The sequence below is a fragment of the Bos grunniens genome, chromosome 22 (genome assembly GCF_055505025.1).
Source record: "Bos grunniens cultivar Pamir isolate PY7600 chromosome 22, Bosgru_T2T1.0, whole genome shotgun sequence".
Taxonomy (NCBI): Eukaryota; Metazoa; Chordata; class Mammalia; order Artiodactyla; family Bovidae; genus Bos; species Bos grunniens.
The window spans coordinates 5,148,420-5,170,468 of NC_141186.1; the positions used below are offsets into that span (position 1 = coordinate 5,148,420).

A 22,049-nucleotide genomic window follows, 5' to 3' on the forward strand; every position below is an offset into this window, starting at 1 on the left:
ATATCCCACCTTATAAAGAAAGAGAAGATAATGACAGGGAATACTTCACTTTATCGAGCATGTTGTTGTTAAGTCGCTGAGCCATGTCTGATGCTTTGCAGCCCCATGGACTCCATGGACTGACTATGTTCTATCTGTTTTGCCCAGCGTTTTCCATCCATTGAATTCTACCAATAGTCCAATAAGAAAAGTGTTACTGTCTTCCTGCTTTACAGATGAAGACACTGAGGATTAAAGCAGTGAAGCAGTTAGCTCAAGGATTCATGGCTAGAAGTGGGAAAGCCAGAATTCAAACCCAGGAAGATCTGACTTCAGAACTGAAGCTTTCAAAGCACTATGCCAGTTTTTTGGTTTTTTTAAAGCTGTTTCAAAAGCACATAAATAGGAGCTTCCCTAGTGGTCCAGTGGTTAACACTTCACCTTCCATTGCAGGGGGATTGGGTTCCATCCCTGGTCCATGACCTACGATCCCACATACCTGGTGGCCAAAAAAAAAAAAAAGAAACCAAAACATAAAACAGAAATAATATTGTAACAAATTCATAGAAAGCTGGCATTACAATAGGGTAGCAGCAACTAAAGCAGAAGAAGAAGAAAAGAAACCCGTCAATGTGGAAAGTGAGTCCGTGGATCAGAAAGGATGAACTCAGCACAGACCTTTGCTATTTCTAGGAAACGTGACGTTCCCTGTGTAGTGACATTTCACTTGGCACTCTTGAAAAATCCAGCCACATTTCATAGTCTTTAAAGAATACTGAGTAGTATTCTTTAAACTTAAATGGATTTTTAAAAAATTATAGCCTTAAAACAGAGGAGAATTGTATTGCCCTGCGTGCTGTGCTTAGTCGCTCAGTTGTGTCCAACTCTTTGCGACCCCATGGATGGTAGCCTGCCAGACTCCTCTGTCCATGGGGATTCTCCAGGGAAGGATACTGGAGTGGATTGCCATGCCCTCCTCCAAATTGCCCTGTAAATAAACGACAAAATGGAATCCAATTCTCTAGCTAAGAAATTTATTCCAAGTAAAATTTCAGATCTTATTCTTAATCCTGAAAATTTCCCAAGAAGCCCTTTCTGTAAGCAAAAACTTTTTTCCTAAGGCTCATCACTGATGCTTACTTATTCCCACTCATCAGCTGTCTTGTTATTGGAAGTCACGTAGTCTACTAGAAGGTGTGGTCTCTGGGGTAAGACACAGTATTGTGTTCTCTGATAGATCCCTCACCCCTGACCCTCAGTTTCCACACCTATCAAGTCAGGTCATAATATTTACTTCTAAAGGTGGCAAGGAGTTGAATAAGGAAGCATATATAAAAGTTCAGCTTAATATTTTCCCTCTTCGTTCCTGATTTCCTTCTTTGGTTGGCAATATTTTCTCTAATATTTCTTCCAACTTTATAGTTCTATGGAAGTTAATTACCTTTGTAAGAAATATTTTTTTGTACTCAGTTGGCTTTCCTGTAAAATTTTAACTGGTAATCAGAGAGTAGAGGCAAACAGGAAAAATGGCATGGAGGAAATTTCATGGCATGGTTTCATGTGTACAGCTTGCACTGCTGCTTGTGGTCTGAATTAAGGAAAATCACCCAATCGCCACTGGACAGAAACTTGTAAAGTCGCTCGGCAAGGTCTGGCTGAACAGACATTGCTCCAGAGGACCAGCTGGTGATGATTATAGAAGGCCCTGAGGGATACAGAAAGAAAAAAAAACAAAAGGCACAGTATTATAAAGAAGGAAAAAAAGATCATTGATTTAACGATTCTTTTTATTGGCAGGCACTTTACCAATATGCATTACGTTGTGTGATCTTAGTGAAAACATAGCATAGAAACTTTTTAACCCCATTTGCAGATGAGAAAACATTCTCAGAGGCTAAGTTAATGTCCCTAGTTCAGTCCGGTGATAAGCACTTAGGTCAGAATTCTAACCCCGTCTAGGGGCTCCAAAAGCTGTCCATGTTACCTGCTGATTCCCAATGATATGTGAGCCAGGATGTATAATTCAAATTAGTTTAAGCAAAAATGTGCTGTGCTGAATCGTGTCAGAGTCTTTGCGGCCCCATTGGCTGCAGCCCGCCAGTCTCCTCCATCCGTGGGATTTCCCAGGCAAGAATAATGGAGTGGGTTGCCACGCCCTTCTCCAGGGGATCTGCCCAACTCAGGGATCAGTCTTGGGTTTCCTGCACTGGCAGGCAGATTATTTACCACTAGTGCCACCTGGGAAGCCAAGGGAATATATTAATTCCCATAAGCAGATCATAGGAAAGAGTAGGAAGAACTAGTCCCAGAAACAACTAGTTCCAAGGAGACACGAACACACACACACACACACACACAAATGGGTTGCCCACGCTTCTGTTTTACCTCCGTGCTCCTAATACTTTATTTATTTATTTATTTGGCTGTGTCTGTTCTTAGTTACAGCACAGGGCTCTTTAGTTGTAGTGCATGGGCTCAGTTGCTCTGAGGCATGTAGGAGCTTATCTCCCCAGTCATGGATCATACCCACGTACCCTGCATTAGAAGGCGGCTTCTTATCCACTGCACCACAAGGGAAGTCCCCATCCTCCTTAATATAACTTTGATCTGTACCATTTTCCTTATTAAGGCTTATGATTTTAGAACTCACACCCCCTCCCCCAATACACACACACACACACACACACACACACACACACACACACAGAGGGGCCACTTTCCCCAGGCACTGTTTTCAAATGGATTATAAGCTCCTGGAAAGGAGAAACGGTATTTTCTGTGTCTTTCATGGTCTCAGGGCACCTAGCAAAGGTCTGGGCATTGTCCTGTGTCAATGGTACTTATTTAAAAAGTATTTGTTAAAGAAAAATACATAAAAAGTACTTGCTAACATATATCATTGAAAGATTTACAGACTAATCACATTTGGAGTCCATATTCAGAATTGGTACTGCTTGTGCAAGTGTTCTAAGTCCTGGGCAAATATGTATTTCTGAGACTAGATATTCAGAATGCTAATATTCACTTTCATTTCCAATGTGCAAATGGTCACATTTTCTCAGTTTTTTAGTCTAAAATTACAAGGTTATATTAAATCATTTTCATATTTAATGATATTGTTGCCTTGAGAATGAGGAATATAATGAATGTTATGCCCTTGCAACTTGCCCTGCATGATGAGTTCCCATTATTTAATTCTATTCTCATGATCATTTCTCATATATTTCCATGTATTAATTATGTTCACAGTGTTGTTTGAAATAACCTCAGTTGAGCTCATTTTATATTTTGATGGAAAAGCACTTCAATCTAAATGCCAGCTTCCACTTCTCTTTCTAAAGTAGATTTGTAATGACTGTTGGAGACTTTTCCCTAAATAGAGTCTGATTTTGAAATTCTAATTGAATTTTATATTTTGTCCCACAAAAAATAAGCACATCATTATTTTGGCTGAAATTACTGGGTGTCTCACCCAACAACTCATGGCTTAATTCGTGAGTAAGTATTTCTTGTCCTTTTGTTGGTGGCTTGAGAACTATCTTCCAGGAATGCCATGAATTGTGGTTGAGTACTGAGGACAAGTAGGTGATTTAAGGATACCCAGAAGGTCAAGGGCTGATTGTGCTCAAACATTCCTTGGGATGTCAGCATTTCTTTCATGTGAAATGGGAGGTATGAATCTCTCGTCATGCATTGTGAGTCAGGCTCCAATTAGTTGGAGTCTCTTTTCTCCCGATTACTTTCAATAAAGCTTTTGTAGGGCTTCTGGTTACTCTAGAATACAGTTCAAACTGCTTCAGGTTGCCCTCCAGGATCTGCAGGTCCTAGCCCCTGACTAACCCCAGGGACGCACCTGCACCCCTCGCCCCCACCCCTGCCATGCTGCAGCCACGCTGTCCAGTTTCTCTAATGAAAGCCCCCTGCTCCCCACTGCTCAGCACACCGTATGTTCCGGTCACTATCCCTCCTGTCTGGGATGCTTTCTCCTCTCCTCCTTCCCCTGGCTGACACCCACCAGCTCCTAAGTTTCTGCTGAAGTAACATTTCATCCTGGCCTCCCAGACCACATGCATATTTTCAAAGGACCACGTACTACATAGGTTTCAATCTGAAAGTCTAGTTGAGGTTTACGATTGTTCCCTGAGCCACGGGCAGTTCTGGGCCCAAGCTCACGGGAACTAAGAATAAAGGGCAGAAGAGCAGGAACATCTGGATTTAGGTGACTTTTGTGTCCTTTTCCCAATTCTGGGTCCCCAGAGAGTGAAGCTGGAGAAAGGAGAACTGAAAGTGACAAAGCCTCCAAGGAGGAGTCGATCATAGACCAGCCGGCAGATCAAACGACGTTCCTGAGCTGCTCTTGGGGCTAAGATGAGTGAGGTGCTCTTCATGAACCGCAGCAGGAAAGTGGTCCTCCTGCATCCAGGCATTGCCAGCCTCAGCTGCCCTCAAGGTCTCGCTGCTTGGCTGGGGCCCTGGGTTCCTTCTGGGAGCTGACCCCTGGGTGCTTACGCTCAGCACTGTGAGCCAGTGTCCTCCTGTCGTTAATTTAGTTTACAGAAGTGATGAGTGTGTGTGCATGTGTGTGCCTTCTCACGACTACAAACATACCTCAACTTTCTAATTTTCATGCACAACACTCCATACTCACAAATGACACTTTCACAGTTTCTGAAATCTAATTGGCGACACTCCAGACACCTGTGAGGTAGTCACACCTGTGTGGAAGACTGACCTCAGCCTAGACAGTTTCCTGCCCATCACGCATCTGGTACTTTCCTTACTCGCAGCATCACCATCACTGGTTATTTAGTTTTCTAATAATTCGTTCAAGGTCATTTTCTCCCAGTAGTCTGTATATTTCATGAGGTTGATTTTGTTTTGTATAAATGTGTGTGTGTATATATATATATGTATATTCCTTTTCAGATTTTTTTTCTTTTATAGGTTATTACAAAATATTGAATAATGTTACCTGTGCTATATGGTAGGTTTCTGTTAGTTATCTATTTATATAAGGTAGTGTGTATATGTTAATCCCAAACTCCTAATTTATCCCTCCCCCGCTTTCTGCCTTGGTAACCATAAGTTTGTCTGTAAGTCTGTTTCTGTCGTGTAAACAAGTTGATTTGTTTCCTTTTTTTAGATTCCACGTGCAAGTGATATCATATGATATTTGTCTGTCTGGTTGACTTCACTTGGTATGATCATCTCTAGGTGCATCCATGTTGCTGCCAATGGCACTATTTCATTCCTTTTATGGCTGAGTATTATTACACTGTATACGTGTACCACATCTTCTTTATCTGTTCTTCTGTCGAGGGACATCTAGGTTGCTTCCATGTCTTGGCGATTGTAAACAGCTCTGCAATGAACATTGGGGTGCATGTATCTTTTCAAGTTATGGTTTTGTCTGGATATAAGCCCAAGAGTGGGATTGTAGGATCAGATGGTAGTTCTATTTTTAGTTTTTTTTTAGGGAACCTCTATACTGTTTTCTCTTGGAGAAGGCAGTGGCACTCCACTTCAGTACTCTTGCCTGGAAAATCCCATGGACGGAGGAACCTGGTGGGCTGCCGTCTATGGGGTCGCACAGAGTTGGACACAACTGAGTGACTTCACTTTCACTTTTCACTTACATGCGTTGGAGAAGGAAATGGCAACCCACTCCAGTGTTCTTGCCTGGAGAATCCCAGGGACGGGGGAGCTGGGTGGGCTGCCGTCTATGGGGTTGCACAGAGTCGGATACGACTGAAGCGACTTAGCAGCAGCAGCAGCAGCAGCATACTGTTCTCTGTAGTGGCTGCACCAATTTACATTCCCACCAACAGTGTAGGAGGGTTAACAAGGAGGCTTTTTAAAAGGAAGGATGATTACCTTGATCTGACTTAAAATGCCACAGATCAAGCCATGCCCCACACAACTCTAATGTAGTGGCAGTATATCAACTTTTCAAATAATTAGGTTAAAACACTTTCTTGAATACTTAATTATGAAGAAATAATTGTGACAATGCAATGAATGGCAGCTATTTGCTGACCTTGGACGATACCAAAAGATACAACAAACCGTCCCTATTCATGAAATGACCTGGACACCAGCTGGTCATAAAAAGTGCAAAATACACTCTATCTAGAAGGCAATATAGACCATGCACATAGAAACATCCACCTAACTTTTTACACTTCCACACATTATTACAACTGCTTCTATTTAAAAATATATTTCGTCATATATTCATGTTTTCCATGCAATGAAGAAGTTTGCTTCACACACACACATACACAAATACACACACACGCACTGCTTGTGTGAAGGTATCAGAACACACAAAATACAAAGCTGGCAGGGTATGTGGGGCTGGGATTTGATAGTTCAGCCCTAGTTTCTCAAGATGTTATTTTGCAAGTGGATTTCAAACAAATAATTACATTAATCAAAACTCTATTTATTCTCCTACATCGGTACTGATTTCACCCACATTTATCAAATTTATGTTCCGCCTCTTGCCTGCCTCTCACTTCGCTGGGCAAAGAGAACGCACCTGACTGCATGCTCAGGGCTCTGCTTTGAAACGAGAGGTCTGTGAGGCTGAGACATCAGCCTCAAAAACAAAACACCAGGGCTCAGGGGCATCTTTCCTGTCCCTGTTTCTCATTAGACCTGCTCCTGGAATTCTGGGCTCTACCCTAGTTTTTAACTGATCTAAACTATAGAAGCAAATGATGATTGCAATATATTTAGTTCTCTGAACATGGCTAAATTACATCATTCTTGTCATGTTAGGCCGTGAAAATTAAATACCAACTAAGATTTTTAGAAGCAGCTTAAAAAGAAAATATTAATGTGCTGTAAGATATCAGTGAGTCTATAATTCAAGGAAACAGAGAAAATAAGTAACAAATGTGAAAAAGACTAACACTTGGGGAATCCCGAGTAAACAGTAGTTCTTTGTATGATTATTGAAGTTTTGTTGTTGTTAGTCTGAAATGATTTTAAAATTTAGAAAGCCAGGTAAGAGTTTAAATGACAATGACCCAGACCATTTAAGATGGTGACTATGTGGTTTTTTGAGGAACAGGGTGATTAATGAGACCCTCGATTAATGAGACCCCCCGACTAGACAACACCTCAGACCAAAATTCCGCCATCTTTAAAATGCATTCATCTCTGCAGAGTGATCCTGCTTAAGATCCAGACAACTCCAAAATCCAATACCCATCTTCCAAGTCACCACCGGTAAAAGAAAATAAAATAGGAGGACTTCATGTGAATTTTGCTTTGAACACAATTCCATACAGTAGCAAGTGTCTTTGCTTACCATTACCAAAGACCATATCAAAGAAAAGCAACCCAATACGCAAGCCACACATTGGCAGTCTCATCCATCATTACTTGTGATCAATGCTTTTTTCCTATATACTGAGCATTTTCATCAGCTCAGTTGTCTCTAGGGAACCCATCAGGTACCAACCACCCGCCCGCAGGACAACTGTCCACTCACAGCTCTCCCTGGTCACCAGGGCCCTTTGCAACTGTGAACACAACATCAGAAATTCCCTGGCGGTCCAGTGGGTTAGGACGCCCTGCTCTCGCTGCTGAGGGCCCAGGTTCAATTTCTGGTCTGGGAACTAAGATCCCACGAACTATGTGAAGACACAGTACCACACGGGGACAGTGGGGAAGTGCGTGTTCCCCCACCACGTCTCTTGGCCCTTTACTCATTTCCACATCATGGCATTTTATGACTTCCCTTGAGAGAAGATTCCAGTTAGTCTCACAGTATATCTAGGTTTCTGAAAAAGTCTGTCTGCCAGTTGCCTTCCTCCCCCACATCCCCCAGCAATATGTTTACTGAGGAATACATTTTACCTCTACATTTTTATTTCTCAGGAGACTCTGCTCACCAGACATTTGTTTCCATGTGGTTCCCTGAGAGAGACGCACACAGACAGGAAGACTGTAAAATAGCAGAGGATAAATTGGGATGCCGAGATAAACATGTACTTCGGTTCTGATATCCTGAACCTATTTTTAAGAGCGCAGGAAAGAACAAATTCTGTTTCTCCTCCTAAGTAACTCCATGGGAATTCTCTCGGTGCAATGATAATGCTGAGCACAGAGCAGCTCTTTCTATTCCAGGAAGGGAAGTTCAGCTCTTTAAATTTCCAAAAGAAAAGATTAAAGTTGTTCTTTACCTCTCAAAAAATATTCTCTTCACTTAGCTTAGTATTGGCAGCAGCTGTCATACCCTGGACTGGAATACTATTGGTAGAATCACTATATGTCCAAGATTCCTTAATTTTCTGAAAGTCCTGAAAATAAAAAAGACAAGGTATATGACCTTTAAAACTCTCTCCTTTGTCTGATTGTATAGAAGGGATACCTTTTGAAGAGGCAAAGTGGGAATCATTTGGAATACAATGTTGGTGTCATGAAAAGAATAGAATGCAGTTTATTTCTAAGAATGCATTTACCCGAAAGCCTATCAATTGCAGTCAATTCAAATGATCCATGAACATCAGGGAGAGAGAGGACCCGACCGATGAGATTCCAAGGTTAATCTGATTCCTCCGTTTACGTCTTTCTTTCTTCTTGCTCCCCACGTTCCTTTATGCCACAGGACCTTTGCATATGCTGTTCTCTGTTGCACACAATAATGCTTTATTCATTTTTTCCCCTTATTTCTTTCCTTGTACCTGTATTTAAGTCTTACCAATAACTCAAATACTTGAATCAACAGAAAGGGTATTTATTATTCAACAAGTCTTCATGTGTCCAATAACGAGCAGTATTTTGGTGGCATTTAGAAGATAGGAGTTAGCAGGATACTGGCTTTGCAGGTAGCAAAGGAGATAGTCACAGACCAGCTCTGCATTCTAGCAGGGCCAGCACTCTGGTGGAGGCAGGTGCGGAATGGGAAGCGGCACGACATGGGCGTTGTGAGCAGTGTGTTCTGCAGCCGCACTGCCTGGGCTTGGTCCTGCTCTACCACTCACCAGCTGTGTGACCTCGGGCAAGTGACTTACCCTCTCCTCAATTGCCTCATCTGAATAATGAGGATGATGATAATATGATATCTACCTCAAAGGACAGCTTTGATGATTAAATGAGGTCATACAGGTAAGGGGCTTAGAAGAACATCTGCATTGAGCAAGGCTTGTTCTTGCTATCAATGCTCCATGAGTCAATAGGAGTACCGGACAAATTCTACTGGAGAATTCTCAGAAGACTGAGCACTAGGATTGCATGTTTTGAGGGCACAGCAGTACAGAAAACGTGGACTTCTCCTTCAGCTGTCTTGACAACAGCAAAAGATGTTTCCACATTTCAAATTCCTACCTTATGGCAACTACACAGGTTCTAAGCTTCACCCCAGTACTCTGCCTCAAGTTTCTCTTTCCCTTTATTCTTTTTTTTTTTTTGGCCACAGCATGATGCGGTGTGTAGGATCTTAGCTCCTGGACCAGGAATTAATAAACCTGCATGCCCTGCAATGGAAGCATGGCGTCTTAACCACCGGACCACCAGGGAAGTCCCTTTCCTCTTACTCTTTTCAGAAAGTATTTGTTTATTTGTCTCTGCCAAGTCTCAGTTGCAGCATGTGGGATCCTGAGCTGTGCGTGTGGGATCCAGTTCCCTGACCAAGGATCACACCCAGGCCCCCTGCTTTGGGAGCACAGAGGCCTCATTGCTGGACCACCAGGCAAGTCCCTTTCCTCTTACTCTCTAAGGAAATCACTATTTCCTATTTTAAACAAATGCCATGGAAAACCACCTCAGAATTTCCTCACGAACAAGTCTAGTTTTGGAGAACATGTTCTCCAGCAATATGTTTGTTATTTCAGTGTAGAAACATCCGAACTGTATGTCCTGAACATCCCTGGACTGCACTGGGCTTCAGAAAGCACGAAGGTGGGGCTCCAGCTGTGCCTGGGACACTCTGAGACACACCACACCCTCACACTGGCTGACGCACTTGCTGAGAGTAAGTGTTGGTTTCAGCCGGATTTATTTGCCCTGATTTATCACTCTCTGTTTACGCAAGGATTTCAGATCATGAACAAATTACCGTAAGTGATGTCTGGTCATCTCCAACGGACAAATCTTGTCCCTTGCATATCAAGAGGAAGGCAAATCTCAAGTTTGGTGAGTTCTCTTTTCCTGGACATTCCATGCTTTATGACACCTGAAAGAGAAAAAAAAGAGAGAGAGAGATTGTAGGACTTCTCTGTCGGTCCAGTAGTTAAGATTCTGAGTTCCCAATGTAGTGTGCGAGGATTTGATACTTGGTCTGGAAACTAAGATTCCCGCATGCCCTGTGGCCAAAAAAAAGAGAGATTGTACTGAAGACTGAAGCTACCTTATATTTCTGTAAATTGTAAACATGACAATAAAAAAACGGAAATCCCACATATTTAAAACCTTAAGTTTACATTAGAATTTAAAGAACTTTTAACTACCTGCTATGGTAGGGCCGAAAAGGCAAACTCGTTAAGAGAGGAAATGGTATAAAGTGACCAGGTGAGGCCAATAGGATGAGCATGGATACAATATATTTCCCCATAGAAATGTTGAAAATTGAAGCAGTACCATAAACCTTTTATTTTTTAATAAGCTGATAGCCTTTAAAATTATTTCTAGACATATATGAAGTCTGAAATATCACGTAAAATATTTTTTTAAATTAAAATGTGGCTTGGGGAGAAGAAGGCACGGGAGATGTGCATTCATTGTTTCATGATGTAGAAAAGGGAGTCTGAGTTTGTGTCCTGTGGATGAAGAGCTTGACCAGGGAGGGAGTGGTCATCCCAGGAGATCTAGTCATGATTTTTTTTCTCTCAATGAGAACACTTATTCAGGGCTCACTCTGTGGTAGGGCTTTATATACAAGGTGGATTTATTTCCATCCTCAGGGAGTGCATCAGGAAACAGATGGCTAAATATTTGGAAATGACACAGCTCGGGAAATGCTGAGATGGAAATGGATCTCAGGTGCTGGCGGACCTTAGAGAGTGCTAACTCAGCTCACATGGGGAGAAAAAGTGGTCAGGAAATCAGCCCTGGCTAATGCAAAGCTTCAGCTCCTCTACAAGGGAAATAGGACCATCAGGTGGAGGGTGCTGGGAAGGGTGTCCATTGATAAGGAGAGGTAGAATCCCAGCCCTAGAGCCGTGAATCCAGGATGCACTCGGGGAAGGAACACATCCTCGCTGGAAGTGCAGCTGTTGTTCAGTCTCTCAGTGGTGACCGACTCTTTGCAACCCCATAGGCTGCAGCACACCAGGCTTCCCTGTCCTTCACCATTTTCCAGAGTCTGATGCCATCCAGCCATGTCCTCCGCTGTCGTCCCCTTCTCCTCCTGCCCTCAATCCTTGCCAGCATCAGGGTCTTTTCCAATGAGTCTGCTCTTCGCATCAGGTGGCCAAAGGATTAGAGCTTCAGCTTCAGTATCAGCCCTTCCAATGAACATTCAGCGTTGATTTCCTTTAGAATTAACTGGTTTGATCTCCTTGCAGTCCAAGAGACTCTCAAGAGTCTTCTCCAGCACCACGTTAGAAAGCATCAATTCTTCAGTGCTCAGTCTTCTTCATGGTCCAACTCTCACATTTGTACATGACTACTGGAAAAACCATAGTTTTGACTAGATGGACCTTTGTCAGAAAAATGATATCTCTGCTTTTGAATACGCTGTCTAGGTTTGTCACAGCTTTCCTTCCAAGGAACAAGTGGCAGTTTAGGATTGTATTACGTATGTTGCTTTTTTGCAGGGTTCATTTCATGTTCATTGCAGGGTGTAAGAAGATTCAAATGTCCAAGTATCCTGTCTATAATCTTACTTTTAAATTACCATCCTAAGCAATTAAATATACAAAACACACCTGAAGAATTCAGAAGAAAGGATGAAACAACTATCTCCAGTATTTTGCTGACTCAACAGAAGGGCCATCTTAGCAACAGATTTTATCACGTAATTGAAGAGGGATCCTTGATTAATTAAATTGAGAGGTGAACTTGTTTAAACTGCTGATGTTAGAAAGAGATTACAAGATTTTGCCTGAGCCAAAATAAAGCAAAATGGACAAACTCTCTCTACAAGTTGACTTTTTTGCTGACAAATTTTCAGTACTTAACGGATTTTTGTCAGATCTATTAAAGGCCTTAAAGCAGCCAGGAACTGGAATGAATATTTGAACAGAGAGCTGGATGTTTCCCATGCTGAGTGAATCATTGGAATCAGAGCTGGGGCATCAACTGTGTTCATCCACGTGGCTTCCCTTCATCCAGGGGCCACGCAGTGGACACTTGACCATAGGATCCAGCCATGGTAAACCCTTCACTGAGTAAGCTCTGTTTTCATATCAAAGCATTGCTTCCCATCCTGTAAAGTAACAATTAGGAGAAATGTTTATGAGACTACCAAATCAAATCTTTGTCCTAATAATCAGAATTGTAACACCATCTTTGCTACTTCTGTGTAACCAGTCAACCTGGCATGGCAGATGGAGGGGTTAAGTCATGTAGATAGACTCTTGGTTACAGCAGCCTTTCTACTAAGGGTCTCCAGAGACTGGGACTCACCTGCAAGCCACTAAATCCTGTCCCTTCCCACAGCCAGGCCCCTTTTCTGCTCCTAACATGTTGAAAGGTTCAGATGCACTGCCCCTGCATGGGCAGGACCTAGGAGCTGTCCCCTTCTCTTGATGGAGCCAGCTCCACCCAGAATCACACTCCTCCCAGCATTCTGTTTCTAGATGTGGCCAACAATTTTAACCTAAACTTTCATAACATCCTAAACATCATAGATGGCCACTGAGATCTGTTTGCCATTTGCATCACCTGTGCTTTGAGTTTTCAGTCCCAAGTCTTTGAATTGCCCTTGAAAAGGGACCCTTCTCTGCCTTGTTATATACAACCTAGGGGACTTCCCTGGTTGTCCAGTGGTTAAGACTTTGCCTTCCAATGCATGGGGTGCTGATTTGACCCCTGGACGGGGGAGCCTGGTGGGCTGCCGTCTATGGGGTCGCACAGAGTCAGACACGACTGAAGCGACTTAGCAGCAGCAGCAGCAGCAGCAGGCAACTAAGATCCTGCATGCTTCATGGCCAAAGAACCAGAACATAAACAACAGAAGCAATATTGTAACAAATTCAATAAAGACTTTTAAAATGGTCAACATTAAAAAAAAAAAAAAAAAAAGTCCTACAATACAATTGTGGGCAAGAAAATAAAGGTCTATAAAATAAGTCTTCAAGAGATATGATGGAGAGAGGAAGGGACTGTTTGGCATTACAAGAAAAACCTGGGCATGTCCTTTCCGTGTGTGTGACCAGAGGTTAGAGATAAGCCTGCTTTGGGCCTGGCTGGTGGGGGGTTGCAGTATTTCTCTTCATTTATAAGGACTGACATGTTTGTAATGGATTTTCCTAGCCCACATTTTGGTCCCTGTTTCCCGTTTCCTGAAATAGCTCTTCTGTTTTTTCAATCCCACTCCAGCGCCCTCTGGCCTTTTCAGTAGCTCCCACTGGTAGCTTATGAGCTGTTTAAAACCAAATTACTCTCCTTACATGCAGTAATGCTGCTCTCTTTTTCTCTGCAATTTTTCCAACTTGCTATCAATCTTCATGTAAGGTTTCCAACCAAAGTGTGTGGATAAAAAATATCCCCTTTCTAAGTGGCTTTTTCTATTAACCTGGCTCATCCCACCTTGTCAAAACACTTAGTAACTCCGTTAAAGTCCTGGCTCACATTTCAATTTACCAGTGACCTTGTGTGGATGAATCACTTTGCCACTGTGACATAAAAGGCTCCTCAGGGAATATGGGGATATTCATTCTCTTTTCAGCTACAGAGCGAGAATTTGAGGATTTCTTAGTATTTGAACAGTGCCCTGTAGTTGAACAGAATGATACAATCTCTTCAGTGACCTTGATCAGTTAGACACACAGGAAAGGCTAGTATCCAGTACCCCATCAGAGTTCAGCTGCTGCTGCTGCTGCTGCTAAGTCACTTCAGTCGTGTCCGACTCTGTGCTACCCCATAGACAGCAGCCCACTAGGCTCCCCTGTCCCTGGGATTCTCCAGGCAAGAACACTGGAGTGGGTGGCCATTTCCTCCTCCAATGCATGAAAGTGAAAAGAGAAAGTGAAGTTGCTCAGTCGTGTCCCACTTGTAGTGACCCCATGGACTGCAGCCCACCAGGCTCCTCCATCCATGGGATTTTCCAGGCAACAGCACTGGAGTGGGGTGCCATCGCCTTCTCCCATCAGAGCTCAGAGCAACCTCTAAAAGATCAGGACTCCATCATGTTTCCTCAACCACCCCCTCATTCCAAAGTCAGCAGCCCACCCACTGTGGAAACATGTTTTTATGGTAATGACTTGTTTATGCAAATGACACCATTGCCTGCTATAAAAATTTCCCAGGATCCCTTCCTAATGAGCTAAAATATGTCCATTCCCATATAGAATAACCAATTGAACAGGTCAATGCATACATGATCATCAGGGGTAGCTTTGTAAGGATGGAAGGATGAGGGCTGGCTGGAAGCTGCCATCATTTCAAGGAGGTGATGGCATCAGGCCCACCATCTTGCTTGGTGACAACCTCACTCTTTCTCCATGTAGTAGTCCTTCCCTGGAACAGAAAGATAGAGTGATTTTTCTTTATTCTTATGTGATACATATAAGAAATGCTTCCATGCTCAATAAACAAGTTGCTTTTATTCTTTACCAGATTCTGATCAATAAACCATGCTCTTGCCAAGCAGTCATCTGTTGTTAATTTGTTTTTTTTTATTTGCCAAGTTGAGTATTGGGGCTTTCTTCATTTCAAGCAGTTTTTGCTTTAATCGTGCCACAGTTGCTATTCCATCTTGTTTGAGAAGTTTATAAAAATGCAGACAAGAAGTTTCAACATTTCTAGTGCGTCATGGAGCTTTTCTATGAAAATGAGGTTTTCTAAAGAAAATGAGGAAAAATAGTGACTATCTTTCTGCTCACAGCCAACAAATCTGCTATATTTCCCATTGCTATAATTACTTTCCAAACAACACAGCTGAGAGTGTGAAAAAATTGAAAACTTGCGATGCCCAAATCACTCAGAGCTGTCCTGGTTTTCCGTTGACAATGACAATTGCCTACATATTTTCTAATTTTCCATTCTATACTAAGTTGGGAAAGCTGACATTCTTCTTTTGACTCACATTCACAAAAAGGGAAGAATTCCTTAATGGGGCTTTTTCTTGACAGATTCATGGCTTTAGTGCAATTAAATAAGTGAAAATTAAACATAAAAGCAATCTTGTTTTATGCTAAGAATACTACTATGTCAAATAAACCTATAAGGATTAGAAGTGTGGTGTAAGTTAAACTCTATTTTTATGCCTTGTATTATGATTTAACTTTGGAAAATATATGTTGACACAAGAATATAATATTCTATGTTATTTCATGAAAATATTCTCTCATAGTATTTTCCATCCATCACTTTCCCTTCATTTAATTATTTAAATGTTCTTAACAATATTTGTTATGCCATATTAATAGTTTCAAAAATCATTATTAATTATTGCAGTATATGCTTGAAATAATAAATATACATTTGGATTCAAATGACCTTTATCTCAGTTTCCTTATCTGTAGAAAGAGGAAGTAATGTCTACTTCTTAGGGTTCTTGAAAGAGCTCCATGTGATCATGATGGTGAACACCCATTGTCGTGCCATCATTTAAAATAATCACCACTCCTACATGTATGTGTGCGTGTGTGGCTGTATGTGTGTGCGCATGGAGAATCCTGTGCCCTGGAAAACACGTGGCTCTGGATGCCAGCCTGCTGTGCCCTGCTGCCAGCTCCCCCCTCGGAAGCAACATGCAGTGGACACAAGCCCTTTTCTACCTGTGGATCGCAATTTCCTCATCTGTGATACAATATGTTTGGATAAGCCTGATATATAGCTCCTTCATGGCCTAAACACCTTTTCTAAAGGTTTTTAGAAATTCAAGTGTTGATTTCTTCCCTGCTCTACCCTTCATCTCAAAATAAACAATGACATGTACACCTGAGGAAAATCTCTGCATCCTGGTTCTATGGTCAAATACCATTAAATAAATAAATAAATAAATAAATATATATATATACACTTCCTCCTAAATGACCAGAAACAATCCAGAGTGAGTTACTCCAAAGTCTTAGGTCTTGGCAATGTTGCTAAGGTAGTAGACACTATATAAAAACTTTAAAGCAACTCAGTAGAGACAAATTTAACTAAGAAGCACCACTGGCACTGGAGAGATCTCATTACCAATTCAAGGAAGGGTCTCACCTAGACATAAACATATTTAGCATTAGCTGTAGCAGTATACTCTTACGAATTTTAGGTCAGAAGATATGCACTTATATGTGCATGCCCGAGGCAAGAAACAATGCATGGAATGCTAGACAAATGTTTTTTACACATTTTTATTTCCTTTATTGTTTATGCTCTATTTCAAGTTCCTTGAGGGCCAGCGCCATGTCTGTCATATCTATTAAAAAGACCAACATTTATTTACTGCCTGCTAAGGATAGAAGCTGAAGTTGAATGGTTCTATGAAGACCTACAAGACCTTTTAGAACTAACACCCAAAAAAGATGTCCTTTTCATTATAGAAGACTAGAATGCAAAAGTAGGAAGTCAAGAAACACCTGGAGTAACAGGCAAATTTGGCCTTGGAATACGGAATGAAGCAGGGCAAAGACTAATAGAGTTTTGCCAAGAAAATGCACTGGTCATAGCAAACACCCTCTTCCAACAACACAAGAGAAGACTCTACACATAGACATCACTAGATGGTCAACACCGAAATCAGATTGATTATATTCTTTGTAACCAAAGATGGAGAAGCTCTATACAGTCAACCAAAACAAGACCAGGAGCTGACTGTGTCTCAGATCATGAACTCCTTATTGCCAAATTCAGACTGAAATTGAAGAAAGTAGGGAAAACCACTAGACCATTCAGGTATGACCTAAATCAAATCCTTTATGATTATACAGTGGAAGTGAGAAATAGATTTAAGGGCCTGGGTCTAATAGATTGAGTGCCTGATGAACTATGGAATGAGGTCTGTGACATTGTACAGGAGACAGGGATCAAGACCATCCCCATGGAAAAGAAATGCAAAAAAGCAAAATGGCTGTCTGGGGAGGCCTTACAAATAGCTGTGAAAAGAAGAGAAGCAAAAAGCAAAGGAGAAAAGGAAAGATATAAGCATCTGAATGCAGAGTTCCAAAAAAGAGCAAGAAGAGATAAGAAACCTTCCTCAGCAATCAATGCAAAGAAATAGAGGAAAACAACAGAATGGGAAAGACTAGAGATCTCTCCAAGAAAATTAGAGATACCAAGGGAAATTTTCATGCAAAGATGGGCACAATAAAGGACAGAAATGGTATGGACCTAACAGAAGCAGAAGATATTAACAAGAAGTGGCAAGAATACACAGAAGAACTGTACAAAAAAGATCTTCACGACCCAGATAATCATGACAGTGTGATCACTGACCTAGAGCCAGACATCCTGGAATGTGAAATCAAGTGGGCCTTAGAAAGCATCACTATGAACAAAGCTAGTGGAGGTGATGGAATTTCAGTTGAGCTATTTCAAATCCTGAAAGATGATGCTGTGAAAGCCGTGCACTCAATATGCCAGCAAATTAGGAAAACTCAGCAGTGGCCACAGGACTGGAAAAGGTCAGTTTTCATTCCAGTCCCAAAGAAAGGCAATGCCAAAGAATGCTCAAACTACCACACAATTGCACTCATCTCACACGCTAGTAAAGTAATGCTCAAAATTCTCCAAGCCAGGCTTCAGCAATACGTGAACCGTGAACTTCCTGATGTTCAAGCTGGTTTTAGAAAAGGCAGAGGAACCAGAGATCAAATTGGCAACATCTGCTGGATCATGGAAAAAGCAAGAGAGTTCTAGAAAACCATCTATTTCTGCTTTATTGACTATGCCAAAACCTTTGACTGTGTGGATCACAATGAACTGTGGAAAATTCTGAAAGAGGTGGGAATACCAGACCACCTGACCTGCCTCTTGAGAAACCTATATGCAGGTCGGGAAGCAACAGTTAGAACTGGACATGGAACAACAGACTGGTTCCAAATAGGAAAAGGAGTATGTCAAGGCTGTATATTATCACCCTGCTTATTTAACTTATATGCAGAGTACATCATGAGAAACACTGGACTAGAAGAAACACAAGCTGGAATCAAGATTGCCCGGAGAAATATCAATAACCTCAGATATGCAGATGACACCACCCTTATGGCAGAAAGTGAAGAGGAACTAAAAAGCCTCTTGATGAAAGTGAAAGTGGAGAGTGAAAAAGTTGGCTTAAAGCTCAACATTCAGCAAACAAAGATCATGGCATCCGGTCCCATCACTTCATGGGAAATAGATGGGGAAACAGTGGAAACAGTGTCAGACTTTATTTTTGGGGGCTCCAAAACCACTGCAGATGGTGACTGCAGCCATGAAATTAAAAGATGCTTAGTCCTTGGAAGGAAAGTTATGACCAACCTAGATAGCATATTCAAAGCAGAGACATTACTTTGCCAACAAAGGTTCATCTAGTCAAGGCTATGGTTTTTCCTGTGGTCATGTATGGATGTGAGAGTTGGACTGTGAAGAAGGCTGAGTGCCGAAGAATTGATGCTTTTGAACTGTGGTGTTGGAGAAGACTCTTGAGAGTCCCTTGGACTGCCAGGAGATCCAACCAGTCCATTCTGAAGGAGATCAGCCCTGGGATTTCTTTGGAAGAAATGACGCTAAAGCTGAAACTCCAGTACTTTGGCCACCTCATGCGAAGAGTTGACTCACTGGAAAAGACTCTGATGCTGGGAGGGATTGGGGACAGGAGGAGAAGGGGATGACAGAGGATGAGATGGCTGGATGGCATCACTGACTCGATGGACATGAGTCTGTGTGAACTCTGGGAGTTGGTGATGGACAGGGAGGCCTGGCGTGCTGCGATTCATGGGGTCACAAAGAGTCGGACACGACCGAGCGACTGATCTGAACTGAACTGAAGGATCTATATATAGAGTAACGTAGTTTATCTGTATAACACAAAGAAGAAACACAAAGAAGGCAATTAGGCTTGATTAGGCTTTACAGCAGCCAGGAATCTGGGAACATGCTATCTTTCTTCTTTACCATCCCAGGGTATGACTTCCATAAGATCACCTCGTGTTTTAGGATGGTTACTGGGGCTGTTACCATGTTTATACTTGAGGGTGAAGGAGAATGGAAGAAAAGAAAGGGATATAACTCTAGACTGGGTCTGAAACTTTAATGATCCTTTCCAGAAGTTAGAACACTCAGGCTAACCTCTCATTGCTGAGAACTTAGTCACAAGAAGACTGAGAATCACAAATATTTATGACAGTGTCCTCACCTAAAAATTAGGAGTCTGTTCTTTCCTTAAAGAACATTTAATATACAACTGATTCAGCTGTCATCTCCATGTTACAGAAGCAGACATTAAGGCTCACTGTGGTCAAATAATTGTGCACAATCAGAAAATACTATAGCTTGTGACCTACCTCATCCCAAAGCATGGACTCTTCATGATGTAACTCTGCCATCAGCGTTACCTCGCAGATGGCTGCCATGTAACAGGCATCAATCCAGGATCCTGCAGGGAGGCAGCAAACGGGCACCCTGGAGCAGCAGCAGTAAAATGGTGAAGAATGTGCTTCTCCAATCTTCACACGCTCCTGACTCCTCTGTGCATCTAGTTAAAGTGAAGATTCTGACTCAGTAGAAATGGGGTGGATCTGAGAACCTGAGTTTCTAATAAGCTTGCAGGGAACAGCTATGCCGCTGGTTCACAGACCACTCCAGTAAAATAGCCACTTCACATGTGTGGCTATTGGGTACTTTAAATGCAGCTTTCCTGAATGGAGACGTGGTGTGCAGGAAGTATAAAACACAGAGTGGATTTCGAAGATTTAATAAGAAGAAAAATAAAAAATATCTCATTCATATTTTATATAGATTTCATGTTGAAATTACAGTGTGTTTTGGTTATCCTGGATTAAGTAAGATATACTATGGTAAATTAAATTAATTTCACCTATTTCTTTCTAATTTTAAAATAGAAAATGCAAGATCACATATATGGCTCACTTTATATTCTTAGTGGACAATGGTGGTCTAGATGCTTCATGCTCCTGCTAAGTTGCTTCAGTCCTGTCTGACTGTTTGCAACCCTATGGACTGTAGCCCGCCAGGCTCTTCTGTCCATGGGATTCTCCAGGGAAGAATACTGGAGTGGCCACTTGCTGTGGCCTCCTCCAGGGTATCTTCCTGACACAGGGATCGACCTGTTTCTCTTAAATCTAGCTGCACTGGCAGGTGGGTTCTTTACCACTAGTGCCAAAGATTTAATAAGAAGAAAAATAAAAAATATTTCATTCATATTTTATATAGATTTCCCTCCTGGGAAGCCCTAGTTCAAGCCCTGAATCCTCACTTAGTAGCAGAAAGACTAGGTAAATTAACTTGAATAAGTCCCATCACTTCATGGGAAATAGATGAGGAAACAGTGGAAACAGTGTGAGAATTTATTTTTCTGGGCTCCAAAATCACTGCAGATGGTGACTGCAGCCATGAAATTAAAAGACGCTTACTCCTTGGAAGGAAAGTTATGACCAACCTAGATAGCATATTCAAAAGCAGAGACATTACTTTGCCAACAAAGGTCCGTCTAGTCAAGGCTATGGTTTTTCCTGTGGTCATGTATGGATGTGAAAGTTGGACTGTGAAGAAGGCTGAGCACCAAAGAATTGATGCTTTTGAACTGTGGTGTTGGAGAAGACTCTTGAGAGTCCCTTGGACTGCAAGGAGATCCAACCAGTCCATTCTGAAGGAGATCAGCCCTGGGATTTCTTTGGAAGGAATGATGCCAAAGCTGAAACTCCAGTACTTTGGCCACCTCATGTGAAGAGTTGACTCACTGGAAAAGACCCTGACGCTGGGAGGGATTGGGGGCAGGAGGAGAAGGGGACAACAGAGGATGAGATGGCTGGATGGCATCACTGACTTGATGGACGTGAGTCTCAGTGAACTCCAAGAGTTGGTGATGGACAGGGAGGCCTGGCGTGCTGCAATTCATGGGGTCACAAAGAGTCGGACACAACTGAGCAACTGAACTGAACTGAAGTTCAGTTTTCCCTTGTAAAGTGAGGGTAATAGAAGTGTTCACTTCCTAGGGTTGCTGTGATGATTAAATAAGAGAAAGAAAATGAAGCACTTAACACATGGTAACTCTTTGAAGCCAAGCTATGGTTTTGGGATTTCAACAAGGACCACTAGACAAAAATCATTTGATGCCTCATATTTTAAAAATATGCTAGGCGTACTCATCAGGCACTTTAATAATTTTGTTGCCTACTGATTTAAAAGGGATGTTGGTCTTATGCATCACATAAACCAGGTCCTTCTCGTAATTTTCTAAATTCAATAAAACGAAGTTCCCAGTGACCCCAAACACAGGAAGTCACGTTCAGTCATTGGTGTTGGATAGAGTTACTGAACCTACACTTCCAGGTCGGCTGATTCATGTCAGCTCTGCTTGCACAGAACTACATTTTACTGCAGGTCCCCAATTTATATACAAAAAAAAAAAATCTCTCCTGAGCTCCATGCTTTCACTGGTCTGCCTCTTCCCAGAACATGCCAGGTCAGGTAAGTTCTCCAGAAGTCCAGTAACTGAGTGGGCAATTTGCCTACAGCCAATTAGTGAAAAGGCCAATTCACCAAAAACCCAATTCATCACATTTGCTTATACCATTCAACTATTTCGTTGGTGTTCATGGTTTTGATCGTGTCCTCCTCACAGTGTTTTAAGGAACATTTAATTTGTTCCTGCTACAGTCTCCACTGTTTCAACTGAAGCCAAAGGACAAGAGAGGAAGAGGCTGAAGAAAGAGCAGAGAAAGGAAACTTGAAAGGGAGAAGCTGGGGAAGGGTCAGCAGTGGTGGAGGAGAGAGACTCCACAGAGGGTGAGAAGCGTGTAGTG

At 42.0% G+C, this 22,049-nt stretch overlaps 2 long non-coding RNA genes across 4 annotated transcripts; one reads left to right on the forward strand and one right to left on the reverse strand.

Annotated features, from left to right (window-relative positions):
• Positions 1-996: 996 nt before the first annotated feature.
• Positions 997-20,181, reverse strand: LOC147347942 (uncharacterized). Of its 3 annotated transcripts, XR_015150834.1 has the most exons (5): positions 19,569-20,181; positions 14,474-14,613; positions 10,049-10,165; positions 8,175-8,291; positions 997-1,684 (listed from the first exon to the last, which is right to left on the reverse strand). It is a non-coding gene; the product is annotated as an uncharacterized LOC147347942 (long non-coding RNA). The 3 variants fall into 3 exon arrangements; XR_015150836.1 differs by lacking the exon at positions 8,175-8,291; XR_015150835.1 differs by lacking the exons at positions 14,474-14,613; positions 19,569-20,181 and adding an exon at positions 10,440-11,020.
• LOC147347943 (uncharacterized) lies at positions 9,141-15,069 on the forward strand. The gene is made up of 2 exons (XR_015150837.1): positions 9,141-10,125; positions 11,249-15,069. It is a non-coding gene; the product is annotated as an uncharacterized LOC147347943 (long non-coding RNA).
• Positions 20,182-22,049: the final 1,868 nt, after the last annotated feature.